Here is a 16,313-nt window from a genome sequence, read left to right as displayed (position 1 = left end):
TGGCGAATATTAAAGTTAAAGTAGAAAAGAAGAATTCTTCCTAGTCTGGATGCGGACATTTGTTTAAAAGAGATGTTTGAGTAAAGATGAGGATGTATGTAGTCTCAGTAAAAATAACATGAAATAATTATTTAGCACATCTAGTCAGGCTAGATGACCCAAATGTTACTTCTGGACACTATAAGGTTGCTTTGTTGTTGTTAAAATAGGAAATCATCAAATGATTGAAAAGAACCACATTGTGCTTGGCAAACTACTAAATGTCACAGGGATTTAATTCAGCAACAAGGCTTTGTCCTGTGAAAACATTAATTCTCCCAACTAAGTGGTTTGTGCTTTAAAATTGAGCAACTTGATTTCTCTCTAGGACATACTTCTGGTTGGAATGATTTATGATTTCTTCATAAAAACTAACAAGGTCTTTCTAAGCAATGACAAGAAGGAAAGATTAACACTGTTGTAAACTGCAATTAACTTTAAAAAATGGAAGTCACACTGTTTTATGTTTATAATCCATTTGTCACACAATTCTTTATATTTTTGTAACCATAAACTACCAACTCTCAGATACCAGTCCAATCAACAGCACCACTTTTGCTTATGCAGTGGTAACCTCGACCTTTGACTGTTTACTTTGCAAATGCAGTTTTGAGTATAATCACAAACCGCAAAACAAAAGTCTCCATTCGCCCCACCATTCTTACCTGAGCATTTGAGTGCTTTCCACAGTGCTGACTTAATAACCAGGTGATGTGCTTTACATATATACAGCATCTACTAAAACACATTTACTATGTGTTAAAATCTGGCTTCTTTATAAAGCCCATTAAAATATATTTTCTTTTATTATCCCCAAACTTTGGGACAGTATATATATGAGTACAGAGCACTGGGCTGGGGATACAGATCATAACAACCAGTTTTAGTGATAGCATCTTGGAAAGCTAAAGGTTTTCTTCAGTTTTCAACTTGTCAAGAGTCCAGCCAATTAAAATCTTGGTTTGAATACAGTGTTAGATTTCTTTAAAAGCAGTAAGAGATTTTCCCAGGAGATGCTGATTTTTTTTGTACTTGATACTCTATTTTAAGAAACCATTTTTTAAAAATTACACATTTTGTATGACAGAACTAGTCAACCCTGGTGAAATTCTTTTCTCATTTATGAGTATACTGCATTTGAAAATAGAGCTGAGATAGTCTAGTTATGCACATCCTCAGAGGCTGAAACTGAATTGTGGACGGCCACCTGGCCAGCTTCCACCCCCTGCGCCCGTCCTCATTCTCATCGCTCAGTGTCCTCACCAAGATAGGCAGAAGTAGACAATCATCTAGAAGCCAAAAGCTGTATTGGTCGAAGAACCAGACTGCAATAAGTTCTATATTATCTAAAAATAGCTTGCCAAAGTCCATCAGGGTGAAAGCAATAATTCCTAATGCGAGTGAGGCAGAATCTTGGCAACATTTATCAGGAGAGTAAAAGGACAGCACAGCAACAGAGCAGCAGGGCATCACTTCACATTTGTTGTAGAGGAACTTTTCCTAAGAACACCTCTTCATTTTAAGCCTGGAAGAGGTGTTATGAGCTTTTTATAAAATGCAACTTATCACACAATGAACACATTAACTCTCATCATGTGATTCACTCAGTGTCAACCCTTGATTCAAACTTTGTTTGAAAATAGAAGTGGAGGGAAGACACTGAATGATTCGGTGGCAGATGGTCCCATAATGGGATGCTAAAGGACAGAAATGCCTGGGGTATATTTTTAATCCCTGAGCATAAAGTCATGGAGAGCTATGGAACCCTCTGTCAGAGTTTCTCATGCGGCCTTTAATGGACATTTGTAGACATATCACTAGCATTTCATGATTGTAAGAGATGATCTAGATCACTCTTTCATTTTATAGTTAGAGCTTGAGGCCCAGAGAGATAAATTTATAGGACATACCTAGAGTACATATAGACTGCATTTGTTGTATTTTTATTCCCAAACTCTTTCCTCTTTATGAATTTCCTCTTGGATGGACAATGAGATTTGCTAGGTTAACAGGTGCACATTTCTATATCACACAGGCAAGCAAATGGACCCAACGTTCCAGCGGAGACCTTGCATAATGTGAGTTAATTCCTATGGAGAAGCCTGTGAAATGAGCGATCACAGCCGTGTGTATATATCACATGTGTATATAAAATCCATTCCCCTCTCCTCTGAATATTTGTTTGCCTAAAATGGACTACACTTAAATTGTACTACGGAACCAATTTATACTTGTTATTTCACTTTTTTTTGCAAACAAAATAATAAAGTGCTAATACAATTCACTGTTCCTTAGTAAGGGCCTCAAAATTTCATAGAATTATAAGATCTATGTTAACACTTTATCAGTAAGGCACTAACTAGACCTTCAAGTTCCATCCACTTACATGTGAATTAAAAACTGACCAAATAACAAGGAATCAGTCAGTAGATAATATTTCTAGAATAGTACCAGATACACAGTGTGCATTCAGTAAATGTTTGCTGATATATGAATGAATTGTATCCAAGTTTTCAAACTAAAGCATTTATTGTAAGTAAGCCACCTGAAGAAAGCTGAGCATTTGTTATGAGCTGTCCTCCCCTTACCTCTGACTTGTTCCTGAGGCGTGTAGCCTATGCCATTTGAAGTAATGACACCATCCAAGAGATACTGAGTATTAACTTACATCATGTTAAAAATCTGTGACTCTTTACAAAATGGGTATTAAATATTTCCTTTAATTTTCACTTAGACTATAGGAGGACTGATTGAACAATCTTTAAAATAATGCCTTCAAGCAAAAGAATTCTGACTTTCATACCAGGCTTCCAGCCATGACTTTAATGGTGGGTTGTATTAGCAAGGGATCTTTATGGGAATTCACTATAGGAGCAAAGCAGACGTTCAGCTGGTGAGCTAGTGCTCACTGAAGTCAATGTTGCAAGTCATCATTATGCCCATCTCGGTACAGAACTGTCAGTCTTTTCTAATGCCATCTTAGCAGAGAGATAATCACTGTCACACATGATCGCTACCCACTGTCAAAGGGGCTGCATAGTGGTCATAACCAGGAAGAGCATGGGAACCCTTTCCAGTGTTATCCCACGAGGCAAGAGAAAATCCCCTCCATTAAGTGAAAAATCAACACTGTAACAGAGGAACAGAAAAGGCTTAGTCCAGCATATATTTAAAACAGAGTGGAACGATGGGGTGAGGGGCGCAAACCATCTGTCCCCATCATTCCCTCCATTTTGGCCAATCTCCTCAAGTGCCAAACACAGGAGAGGCAAACACAGACTTTGTTTTGATTACATTCCAAGTGAAGCTGGTTTTATAAACTCACAAAGCAAGCAGCAGGCACCTAAGGAGCCATGCTTCATTCTGCATCACAACCAAAGCCCATGTTGGAGCTGAATCACATCTTGTGGGATGGACTCAGGTCCCCTCAGGTCATGATCTAGAGTGGTTGCCTGGCATCAAATAGCTCCCACGTGTAATCAGGCTGGTTCTTGTCTCCCCATCTCCTGCCTCTCCCACTCCCAGGGTCTGGGCTTCCCAGACGAACCGGATATGACTGTGGTTTCAAAAATCTCTAGCTGTGTTCAGGGCTTTGTTGAAGAAAAAAAATTTAATTTCCTTTGGCTGAGACTAATCAGCTTATGCTAAACAATTCCTAGCAACTAATTATGCACAATTGAGGCACCTGCTAAGCCAGCAGATCTCTTAACTTCTTGATGAGGAAAAAAATTTAAAAAAGGCACTTTGTGCAATTAAACATTATGACCATTTCCTAGCAGTGGGGAGACAGGCAGCTCACGCAACAGTGTTCATGCATGCCATTACGAACTTGGAAGAAAACTCTGTTTTCGTGAATGAACAAAATGAAATCCATTGTGAAGGCAATAATATGCCCCTTGAAGTCAATTACATTCTATAAATTTTAGTGCCTACTACGTGCAAATTAAGAATCAATTGCATAAAAGATAATAAAACTTTAAGTAGAATGGTGACTGAGGAATCCTTATTACTTCATAGGTTTGAGACAGAAACATGTGCTTCATTAGCGGAGGGGGAAATGACCATGGACTTGGGATGCTGGCAGAGGTGGGGAGTGGGAGGGGAAAGGGAGCATCACTGCAATGAATTTATCCTGAACTTTGCAACCAGAAAAACCAAGAAACAGGCCTTTTTAATTTTCAGCTAATGTGGAGGTTTTGTGTACTGTGGGACCATCATCTTTTCAATCCTCGGGGCCCGTGAACATTTCATCTCAGCTCAGCACAAACATCTTGCATGCTGGCTGTCTTGTGCAGACACTAGATCTCCAGTTTTGTTTGCCACCTTGGTGGTTTGATGGCACACTAAAATTTAAGCAAGATTTCCTGAAGGGCAGCTATCAAAGGGTTTTGATAATAGGATTTATACAAGTATGTCTTTCTGTTCTTGTTAAAATAATGTATAGCTCAAAACATAGTGTCTTGCATAATTTAAAGAAATGCAAACTCAACGATTTGGTCAAAGACTCCACTTCAACCTTAACTAGTTCTTAGTTCCAGGTTAAAATAACACTGTTTTTCTAGGGTCATACAAAAACGGCACCCCCAATCTTTCCTCGAGTCAGAGGTTTCTGGGTCCTGCATAGTCTCAGCTCTGTTGTGCTGGCACACCGAGGCTATGGCGGATAACTGCTTACAACTAATCTCATTGACAATGAATTTTCACCTCCTTCCTTAATGGGATGCAGTGGTCCACACAGCTCATCTCAAACCAGAAGTGAGAACGATCTGAGCTTGACGGCAGGAGGCAGAGGCAGCGTGCTGCTCCATTGTGGTCCCTTTCCTGTTAAGAGATGGATTCCTCCGCCCACCCAATGGTCCACTTTCCTTCCTGTGTTTTGTTATTTGTCTTGCCTTTGCATGGCATTGACATCTCTCCCTGACTCTGCATGGTTTCTTATAGTTTTATAATCTAGACCCAAATGTGCTTTATATTATTAAGGGGGATCAGGTCTTTAGCTTTTGAACATTAAAAAGAAAATCCAAACAGAACACAAATTCATTTTTAAAACACATGTCCAGTGGCTTCTTCACAATGATAGAATGCCCTCAAAATTACATTAAACACAATCAGGCAAGCATTTCAGGGATTAAATGCTACAGCTAAAACACTGCCTCTCATCTGTCTTTCTGTGGGAAGAACAGCCAGATCCCGTGCTCACCCATTGTTCTGACAGTCACAGCGATGCCATTTTACGGTTCAGGCAACTTTCAACTGTGGTTCCGTGGCTCAGTATTTTTCCTTCTTTTTCTTTATCTTTGTTCACAAAGTTTGTGTGAACTGAAACAAATGTCAACTGCTGGCAAGTTAATTTATACACATCAATGACCAGAGAGTTACTAGTGCTGATAAATTTCTAAATGGAAAAAAAAAGTGTTACCACCACCATTTGACTCAGTTTCCAATACACAAGCTGAAAGTCTGTTTCTACACCTTGCGTCCTGGCATTACAGAAAGGGAAAAGTGAACAGAGGAGCACTTTGTAACCTTGAGTAACATGTTGGAGCTAGGAGAACAGACGACTCCCTCAGGGCCATTGATGAGGCTCAGGCCCAAGGACCATGTGTGACTGCCTCTGTGCGCCAAGACCCACTGGGTGACTCCCGACACCCTCCTTCATGTTGACGGGTGTGGTGGCCTTGGAAACAATGCTCCAAAGGATGTTTCCAATATGATGAGGAAAAGTAAGCTTTTTCCAGTTGTCTGTTTTAACGAATAATCAAAACAGTAAAACTACAGGTGAGACTTTGTGATAATGAAGAAAATGGATTTAGCCAGAAGTTATCAGAGTGCAAGGCAGAGGGAAGGAAAAGCAAACCTCAGGTTGAAGCTCCTGGTTGTATGTGAGGGATGTAAATTATATGAAGAAATGTTAGGGCTTTATTCTAATCTTATAACATGTAGATGTTTCTTTCATTATATACCAGCGCCATTGGTTTCCTCTACAAGTAATTCAAATAATTTCTTATAGGCCCTTTATTTCCAAATTTGTGTATCATTCAATTAAGTAGTCAAACAGACTTGTGTCAACCAGAAGACTTTTTAAAACGTCACTGATACCAATAATGCTGTAACAATGATAGCCAACACTCATTGAGCACTCATTAAATGCCAGCATGAGTCTAAGTACTTTAGATGTATAACCTCATTTGTTCTCACAATAACTTAATAAAATTAAAATAACAGGGAAAGATAGGTTCACTTTACAAAAGGAGTCCTGGTTTTAAGGAACAACTTGCCTTGTTCATCCTAAATAGTAGATTCCAAGGGGACTTTTAAATGAAACTGCTATTATGCTACAATGAAGACTAGAGTGGATGTACTACATGCTCAGCACTGTGCTTAGCACCTCCTGTATAAATTGTCGATACTTACAACAATGTAACTGCACAGGTATAATTATACCACTTGAAATATGAGGATACAGAGGTTTATGAGATGAAATGATGTTCCTAAATGTTCAGAAGAAGAAAAGTGCAGAAATGAAGCTTTAACTTATGTGTCTTTATAGAGTCTGCTCTTTGCCACAAGGATATACTATTTATCAAAATTTGATTCACATATGTTTTGAAGTGTATGTGTGGGTGTTGTAGGTGTAGTGTGTCTGGGCCTATCCTGCGTGACTATATGTCACTGATGGCGGGGCCTGAGGCTGCACCTGAAGATATCCTGGAATTTCAGGTTAGAAAAGAAAATATTTCTCCCAGTTTATAGATCTCACTTTGTTGTCATGATTTCTTGGTTTAATTTATGATGTAACATTCGAGGTTTTTTCTGGCACATTAACAAATCATCTGAAAGAATGCCTTTTAGCCAATAAGCCCCAAGCATTTTAGGAGATGCAGTCCGGCTGGATTTATCTAATTCCTCCACTCTGTGCCAACCATTCTCTACTGATAGAACATTTATGAACTGGATCCTCCTACACGTGGTTTATCATCTTAAAATGAATAAGTAGTGGGGCACTCTCCTTTCTCTTTTAGTATTCCAGGTAACATGTTCATAGCCTGCTGCTTACAATATCTCAAACCTTTCATTAGTGTCATGCTGCTGGAGGGAGAAAATAAATCTCGGACCAGGGGACATCTAGAAATGCAGTGAAGAAAATGGTGGCATGACCTGTACAGCTGGCAAATGAGACCATCGAGTTTGTCTTTGCTCTGGCTCTGCCTCTCAAACCCATGTCTTCAAACAGCCAGGCTCTGGAGCAGGGGAGCTGCACCTTCAGTTCTCAGGCTCAGGAGCGCCTTCTCGGCAGCTGAGTCACTGGGCACACAGGTGTGGGCTTTTCCCTTGACTTGGGAATTTCACAGGGAGCCTTTGAGACCCAGGTGCTTAACAGACCCATTAGCCATTCCTCCCAAGACTGTCACCTCTTCCGGCCTTGGCTTTATATCAGGACCTATCTCAGAACTCATTTTTTTATAGTTTTGAAAATTCCTAGATTTAACCCAATTTCTAAGTGTAAGCCAGTCTCCTCACATACCATTTTAGGAGCCAAACCTTCTTGCCACGAGGGTGGGAGGAGAGGATCACATGTGGATCCCCTGGGAATAACGTATTTCATACATATGCCTTGGGTTGTCACATATTTTGCTTTATTAATTCATTGCTAGGTCAAGTGATAGCAGATGACTGATTATCAAACAGATGACATGTGTTTTTAGTGCACGATTAAAGTGGGATTTATCATGGCTGTCAGAATCCAGGGAGTCTGTGATTACTGTTATTTAAAGCTGTACACTGGATATTCTCTGGTTTTATGGTGAGAGGCAGTGATTACATGAACAAAACCTTATAAGGGTGTTAGACCAGAAGTGATTTTTTTTATGGCAAACACTAGACCCATTTTTAAAGCACTAAAACTTTACTTTATCTGGTGGGTGATGGAGCTGAGTGATAGATAAGAGCCAGCAGGGAGGCCACAGTGGCAACCACATGACTCCATGGTAGTGCTTCCTCTACCACCTTGTAACTATCAACCTGCTTATCTCCATGGTATTGAACTCCTTTGAGAGGAGATTTACTTTCATAGTCATAGATATTATTATCCCCATTTTCACAGGTGAGAAAACTGAATCCCAGGGAAGTTAAAAATCTAAGGCTAAGCAGCTAATAAGTGGCAGAGATGTGATGCTAACCCAGGACTCCAACACCAAAGGCCGTTCTTTTCCCAGCATTACTGCCCTGCTTCAGTGAGGAGTTTGCGCAATGAAACAGCCAAAGAACCCTCAGTGGGAGGATAGTCTGTTCTTTGCCCATTGTAAAGAAATCTGGGTGTTGCCTAAACCTGTGTCCCACTTTCTATTGTTATAAGGAGGTGGATACAGGACACATGTTTTTTTCAAGGCTATGGGCTACCATTTGCTGAGCTTTTAATTGGAAAAATTCACTGATATTAAATGGTCTATTATGAGTCAATTTGCCAGGGGCAAAAGAAAAATTAAAACCCAGGTACCTAGATTTAATAGTTCAAAGATTATCAAATTATCTTCATTTGCTTCTGAGACAAATTATTCAGACATACAACTTCCTTATGAATTACTTGCTTGTCTAACTCTCCTTGGGTTCTGTCTACTTCATCAGCTTTACTACGTTGCCCCATAAATCTTGCTTGAACAAAGATTCAGCTCTTATAGTTAATTAGGGTGAACAAGGAAAATGCAGTTCAACTCCACAAAATGTGAATGTTTAATTTTGAATGATTTTGCAGCATTATACTCAATAGGACTCTTCCAATTTTCCAATTAACAAGTTACTGACATTTACAAACACCTAGCATAATAGAAACCTTTTCCTTCTATCACTGTCTGTTAGTTTCATTACTGAATTTTGGGTTGGCTTTCAGAACACTTCAGTCATGAAAGTAATCATGAAACTATTGGATTCTATCAGCAATAATACCTTAGAGGAGTTTCATTTATAATAAATGAAACTTTCTCAGATTCATTCTCAACGGCCATGTAATTTGCCTTAAGGTATTTTAAAATCACATCATCAAAACTTTAGAAGGGTACTCCTACACATTTAACTCTGAGTTGCAGTATATTTTATAACAGATTTTTATGAAATATAATATTGACAGAACAACAGGCAACTCAGTATTTTTCAATGTAAATATGTTTAAAATTTCTAGGTAAGTCTATCAATGCCATATGAGACAATCAGAAAGGTATATATCCACAAATACATGCACACACACATACAATGTCTGACCTGAAAAAGTCAAGTCATTGTTAATATAATGAGAACAGTTTGAGTGACGTCTATGTAACCTGGCAGTCAGGGAGAATGGACTGGAATATGCATGCGTGAACAAAGACGACTTCACTGTACTAGACTGTGGGGTTGGTGGACACCTTTGAGTGAGCATGTGTTCTGTGTGGCCATTGCATTCAAAATGACTGAGTAAGTAGAGTAACAAATCTGCATCAAATTTTGTGTTAAGTTTGAACATTCCTCCATGGAAACTATTTGGATGATTCAGAAGGCTGCAGCTATGGGCAACTGGTGATTGCAGCTTCATCATGACAACATGTCCGTTCATGTATCACATCTCATGAAGACATCTCATGATGTTTTCTGGTGAAACACCAAATCACCCAGGTGACTCAGCCCCTCTACACCCCAGATTTGGTGCCAGGTGACTTCTGGCTTTTCCCAAAACTAAAATCACATTTAAAAGGGAAGAGATTTCAGACTGCTGATGAGATTCAGGAAAAGATGATGGGGCAGCTGATAGTGATTGGGAGAACTGTGTGAGGTCCCAAAATGCCCACTTTGAAGGGAACTGAGGTGTCACTGTCATATGTACAATGTTTTTTTGCATCTTCTATCTTCAATAAATGTCTCTATTTTTCATATTACATGGCTGGATACCTCTGGACAGACCTTGGATATTTCACAGATGTAGTCATCCATATATATGTGTCTATTTATGAGCACTTTTAGGAAGAAGTACACATATGAACAGAGGAACTCAAAGGACTCCTTACCCCTAAGATATCCCTTCTGTCCTTCAGGGCAAAATACAATGGGTAGAAGTTGGGGACCACCAGCTTTATGCTAGTGACTTCTTATTGAGCCCTGCAGTAGAATGACCAAGAGCTCAGGGCTGATGGCAAGACCTATGATGGTACAGAGCTTCTGTAACATTCCAGAAATTTCAACTTTTACAAACTATATGCAAATTCATGCACTATTTATATAGTTTATAGACATTGGAATTCTCCATTTAGGATTGCTACATTCTACCAAAAGATGCGGTAAGAGAAGTTGTAATTTAGCTTGGAGACAGCCTACAAATATGTAATGTAGGTAGAAAAACAGAATGGTTATGGGAGAAATTTGTTCATCTCAGTGGTCCAAAGTGAACAATTCAAGCACAGCATAGCAGACTGTTGAGGCAGGCATGACTACCATTTGACAAGTACTGTCTACATATCCACTGCATAAAAAAGTAGCTTAGAAATATTATGTGTGTGCATAGATGTACTGAACAATTTGGGTACTGATTTTAAGTGTGGCTTGTCATCACATTTCCCCACTGTAGTAAAACTGCAGCCTTTATTGACTTCTATTTTGTTTAAGGCAAGCTTAACAAAACACTTGATATTTATTGTGGTAGAAAGAGTAAACAACACATAATGGTTATTCTGGGTACAATAAAGCTCAGATATTTGCTTCTTTGACAATTAGGGATGTGTTGCTTGAGATAAGTAGAAGCATTTGTACATTATCTGAAAAATGTCACATTTATGTAAACAGAGACCATAAAACTGAAATATGCAAGTATCACTGGTCCTACTCCTGTCAGCATCTTCCCTCTGTGAAACAATTTCAAGAACTACTGTCTTTATTCCAATTATGAGAGGTTTTAGCTGAAAACCTATTAGGTCAAAAATTCTGTGTTAAATCAAGTGTAAAGCTTTGCCACCTTTGTTAAATATCTACAAGCTTAATTGAAAAAAAATGTTTCATTTGGTGAAGAAATACCAGAAAGCCCCAAGCAACTTGCATAATTAGACCATCTTTTTTCATTTCCTTTAATCCTCTTTTTCTTTAGACCCCAGAACTTCCTTTTTGCACTGCATATTTATGTGTAACTGAGATGTAGTATAATGTAAAGGCTAAACTCATTCTAAGAGCCCTCAGAAACATTTGAGGGCTAGCTGTTCAGTGAATGTCTGTCACACTTAAGGACTGGATATATATCCACTAAATTACCTCTTGTCATTTAAACTAAATCCTGTAGGCCTATCACAAATTTTAAAAATATAGAAGAGGCAGACATTGACCACATTTGATGTTTTCTGCAAAGACAAGCCAATTGGATATAAGTGAGAGAAGGCAATTCCTTATTTTTCCTCTTGAACTTCTCTCCTTAAGGTTTTATAGCAACAGAGTGCATGTGCGTACTATCCCTATAGCGTTACAGTCATGTAATGACTACCGTCACTCGGGTATATGACTGCAAACTGTTTGAACATAAGGATGTTGTAGAGTTAACGTGGTAATGTGGAAAGCACACAGGCTTTATATTCATAAAATGTTTGAACCCTGGTTTCTCTTTTTTCTTTGGGCAAGTAAAATAAATCCTTTAAGCCTTGATTTTCTCACCTCACAAAAGGGAATAACAATAGCTATTTTTCCCACTTGAGAGAATGAGTTGGGAAAATGCATGTAAAGACCCTGGTAGATACCACATGCTCAACAGTAGCAGCTTCTTCATGCGCTTCTGGCCCAGTATGATTTCATGGAACCCTTGGGCCTTGACACATGTTAACTGATCGTATGTAGTGGAAATAAAAATAATGCAAATGGTGACTTTTAAAAGGCTAGAATTTGTCTTATTAATTTGTTTTTATTATACTATGAGGGAAACACAGGTCCCAAACAACAGAACAAAACCTGCTGTTTCCACATAATGGAATCAATTAGAGATGAGTTCTGAGAGGGCTAAACATGACTCCTTAAAAATGTAGTTAATCCCAAAATTATACATGAAACCTATTAAGTATAAAACATAGCTTTAAAATGTAATAGAGCAGCCCTGGCTGGTATAGCTCAGTGGATTGAGCACCAGACTGCTAACCAAAGGGTCACCAGTTTGATTCCCAGTCAGGACACATGCCTGGGTTGCAGGCCAGGACCCCAGTAGGGGGCGCACAAGAGGCAACCACACATTGATGTTTCTCTTTCTCTCCCCCTGCTCCTCTCTCTAAAAGTAAATAAACAAAATCTTTAAAAAATATATAATAGAGCAAATCCTCCCAGAGATAGAACTTAATCCCCTATACTAGACACATAAGGTGGGCAAATGAATATTTTTTTATGGTACTAGGATACTGTTTATTAATTTGCCATTTTTCTAGTGCCCTGGTGGCCCTAGAACTACAGCTCCTTGTAAAGATTTAAACTAGAATGAAGGAGATGATCTGCTCATCTGATGCTTTATATATAACCATCACCAATCACATAAATCTGGCTTTTATTTGATCTGTTAAGTATCTCCAGTGATATCACTTTGTACACAACCCAACTCTGAGATGCATACTCTGTCTACACATAGCACATTTCCTAGACGTTACTGTTAGGTTCAGAATTTTAATGAAATAATGTGAGAAACAACTGATTAATAAGGCAGCCACCCCTTTTAAATAATTTGTATGCACTATTCTCCTTGTTTCACATGATAAATGACAACAAAGGAGAGGGTAGGATCATTCCCAAGGTTGGAAACAACTATGAAAAAAGAAGAACTTCTTAATTTCTTTCTATAAAATTTTATTTTCAGAGTGAAATATGGCAAAAGGCGAGTATTCTTTGGCATTATGAATCATCTTCCAGATAGGAAGAGCAATCTGTTGGAAGGCTGCCGGAGGCACACCAATTTGTTCTCTTTTCCTGAATCACTGTTAGGGTGCAATTATCCGTACTTCGCCATTTATAATGTGCACTTTATTGCCAAAATTTTTGAGGGGAAGATAAGGATGCACATTATACATGGGCAGTGCCTGAAATACCTTGTATCTGGTCTTGTGTTTTGTGACTATTTGTTACATAAAATTTCTTGTACCAAAATATGTTAAAAAATAAATGCTAAAATTCCCTTATAATATGAAAAACAAATATCTAAATATAAATAAATAAAAATTTAATTAAAAAATTAAAACAAAAGATTTTTTTCTCCAAGTTTGGGCCAAAAACATGGGTGTGGATTATACAAAGCAAAATACAGTACTTCTCATTGAATTTAGGTTTATTCTGTGAAAGCATTGAAAAATATTCTTCTGCATCCTAGAGTTTAAATCTATAAAAACAACACAAACTTAAAATGTAGTATAAGTAGTCTCCACTCTGGTCATAAGATTTTCTAAAAATATGTCTTAAGACACATAAACTTTAAAAAGCTTTCAATAAAATTCAGCACCTTTTTATATAAAAACTTTCAGCAAAGTGGGAATAGAGGGAACATATTTAAACATAATAAAGGCCTGATATGGCAAACCCACTGCCAGCATCAAAAACTATAAGCATTCCCCTTAAGATCAGGAACAAGACAGAGATGCCTGCTTTCACCTCTCTTATTCAACATAGTACTGGAAGTCCCAGCCACAAAATCAGGCAAGAAGGAGACATAAAAGGCATCAAAGAGGGAAATGAAAAAGTAAAACTGTCTTTATTTAGATGTGACATGATACTCTACATAGAGAACCTTAAAGAGTCCACCAAAAAATTACTAGAACTGATAAATGAAATCAACAATGAAGCAGGATACAAAATTAATAACCAGAAATCAGTTGCATTTTTATATGCCAATAATGAACTAACAGAAAGAGAAACTAAGAAAACAATCCCATTTACAAGTGCTTCAAAAAGAATAAAATACCTAGGAATAAACCTAACCAAGGATGTAAAAGACCTGTACTCAGAAAATTATAAATCTCTAAAAATAAACTGAAGAAGATGCAAATAAGTGGAAGCACATACCATGTTCATGGATAGAAAGAATTAACATTTTAACAATGTCCATACTATGGAAAGCAATCTACAGATTCAATGCAATTCCTATCAAGAGTCCAGACATATTTCACAGAAGTAGAACAAATATTTCAAAAATTTATATGGAACCACAAAAAGTCCAGCCTAGCAACAGTGATCCTGAGAAAGAAGAACAGAGTTGGAGGAATCATGCTAACTAATATCAAACTATACTACAAGGTCATCATAAGCCAAAGGGTTGGGTACTGGCATAAAAACATACACACAGATCAATGGAACAGAACAGAGAGCCCAGAAATAAACCCACACCTCTACTATCAACTAACATTTGACAATGGAAGCAAGCACATATAATGGGCTAAAGATAGACTATTGAATAAATGGTGCTGGGAAAACTGGGCAGATACACGCAGAAAAATGAAACTAGACCACCTTCTCATATCACACATAAGAATAAATTAAAAATGGATCAAAGGCTTAAATGTTAGACCCCAAACCATAAAAGTCCTAGAAGAAAACACAGGCAGCAAAATCTTAGATATTGCCTGCAGAAATTTTTTATCAGATATATCTCCCCAGGCAAAGCAAACAACAACAACAAAAATAAACAAATGGGACTTCATCAAACTAAAAATATTTTGCACAGTGAAGAAAAACATCAACAAAATAAAAAGACAACCCACAGAATGGGAGAATATATTCACCAGTACCTGTGATAAGAGGTTAATATTCAAAATTTACAAAGTATTTTAAAAATTGAACTAAAAAAAAACCAGAAAAAACAAAACCTAACAACTCAATTTTAAAAATGGGAAAAGGACTTGAATAGAAATTCCTCCAAACAGGACATACAGATGGCCAATAGACATATGAAAAGGTGCTCATTGTCACTAATCATCAGAGAAGTGCAAATAAATACTACAATGAGATACCATCTCACAACTGTCAGAATGGCTATCATCAGTAAATCAAGGAACAAGTGCTAGCGAGGATGTGGAACCCTTTTGTACTGTTGGTGGGAATGCAGACTGGTGCAGCCACTGTGGCAAGCAGTATGGAGATACCTCAAAAAATTAAACATGGATCTGCCTTTTGACCCAGCAATCTCACTTCTAGGAATGTAGCTGAAGGAACCCGAAACACTAATTTAAAATACATAAACACCCCTTAGTTGTCTGCAGTGTTAATCACAATTGCCAATATATGGAAGCAGCCCAAGTGTCCATCAATAGATGAGTGGATACAACAACTATGGGACATTTACACAATGGAATTCTACTCAGCTGTAAAAAAGAAGAAAGTTTTACCCTTTGCAACATTCTAGATGGACCTGGAGAACATTATGCTAAGTGAATAAGCCAGTCAGAGAAAGACAAATACCATTTAATTTCACTCATATGTGGAATCTAACAAACAAACTGAACTAATAACAAAACCGAGATACACTCATAGATGGAGAACAGATGACAGCTACTGCGGCCAGGGTGGAAGTTAGGGGGTGGCGGGATTGAGCAAAAAGGAAAAAGGACTCATGGACATGGACAACAGTGCAGTGATTGCTGCAGGGAGGGCAGTATAAGGGGACTAAATGGTAATGGAAAAAATACAAGAAAGATTAAATTAAAAAAAGACACATCAACTAATATTTTAAAAATTTTTCTTTATCTCCTTATTCTAGACATTTTAGCAGCATTGCCAGAGTCAATCTTTCAGCCCCCTTGGCTATGGATAATCAGATGGTCCTGCTTCCCACCTTACTCACCAACCTCACCTTCTCAGCCTCTGTTGGTGCCACTCTCCCAGCTTCCCCTCCCTCTTTCAGACCTGCAAATACTAACATGACCCTCCTGTTATCTATATCCCCCTCCTTACAGCATTCATTTCCATGCCTTTAAATGCTAATGACTCTCCATATTTATATCTGTAGCCATGACCTCTCCCTCAGCTCTAGACTCAGGGTGTCTATCAGGCATCTCTTCTTGAATATCTTCACATGTCCAAAATAGAATGATTGATTCCTCCATAACTTCAACATCATGGCATCCCCATTCAACCAGTTATTCAGGCCAAAACCTTTTGAGTTTTCTTGGATCCTCTCTTGCCCTTACATTCTACCTTGAATCAGTAAGCAAGCTCTGCTGGCTCACTCTTAGACTATCTCCAATTCATTTACTTCTCACCACCCTAATCTAAGCCACCATTGTCTTTCTGCACTACTGAAACAACTTCAG

At 38.1% G+C, this 16,313-nt stretch overlaps 1 protein-coding gene across 5 annotated transcripts in view; it reads right to left on the bottom strand.

The window, feature by feature from the left end:
- Nucleotides 1–16,313, bottom strand: part of GRIP1 (glutamate receptor interacting protein 1) — a 394,096-nt gene that overhangs the window by 184,006 nt on the left and 193,777 nt on the right. The gene's annotated exons all lie outside the window — the stretch shown is intronic.

This window comes from Phyllostomus hastatus, unplaced genomic scaffold (genome assembly GCF_019186645.2).
Source record: "Phyllostomus hastatus isolate PE091 unplaced genomic scaffold, TTU_PhHast_1.1 phas_scaffold_93, whole genome shotgun sequence".
In the NCBI taxonomy this organism is placed as follows: Eukaryota; Metazoa; Chordata; class Mammalia; order Chiroptera; family Phyllostomidae; genus Phyllostomus; species Phyllostomus hastatus.
This window is presented reverse-complemented; position numbering and strand designations above follow the sequence as displayed.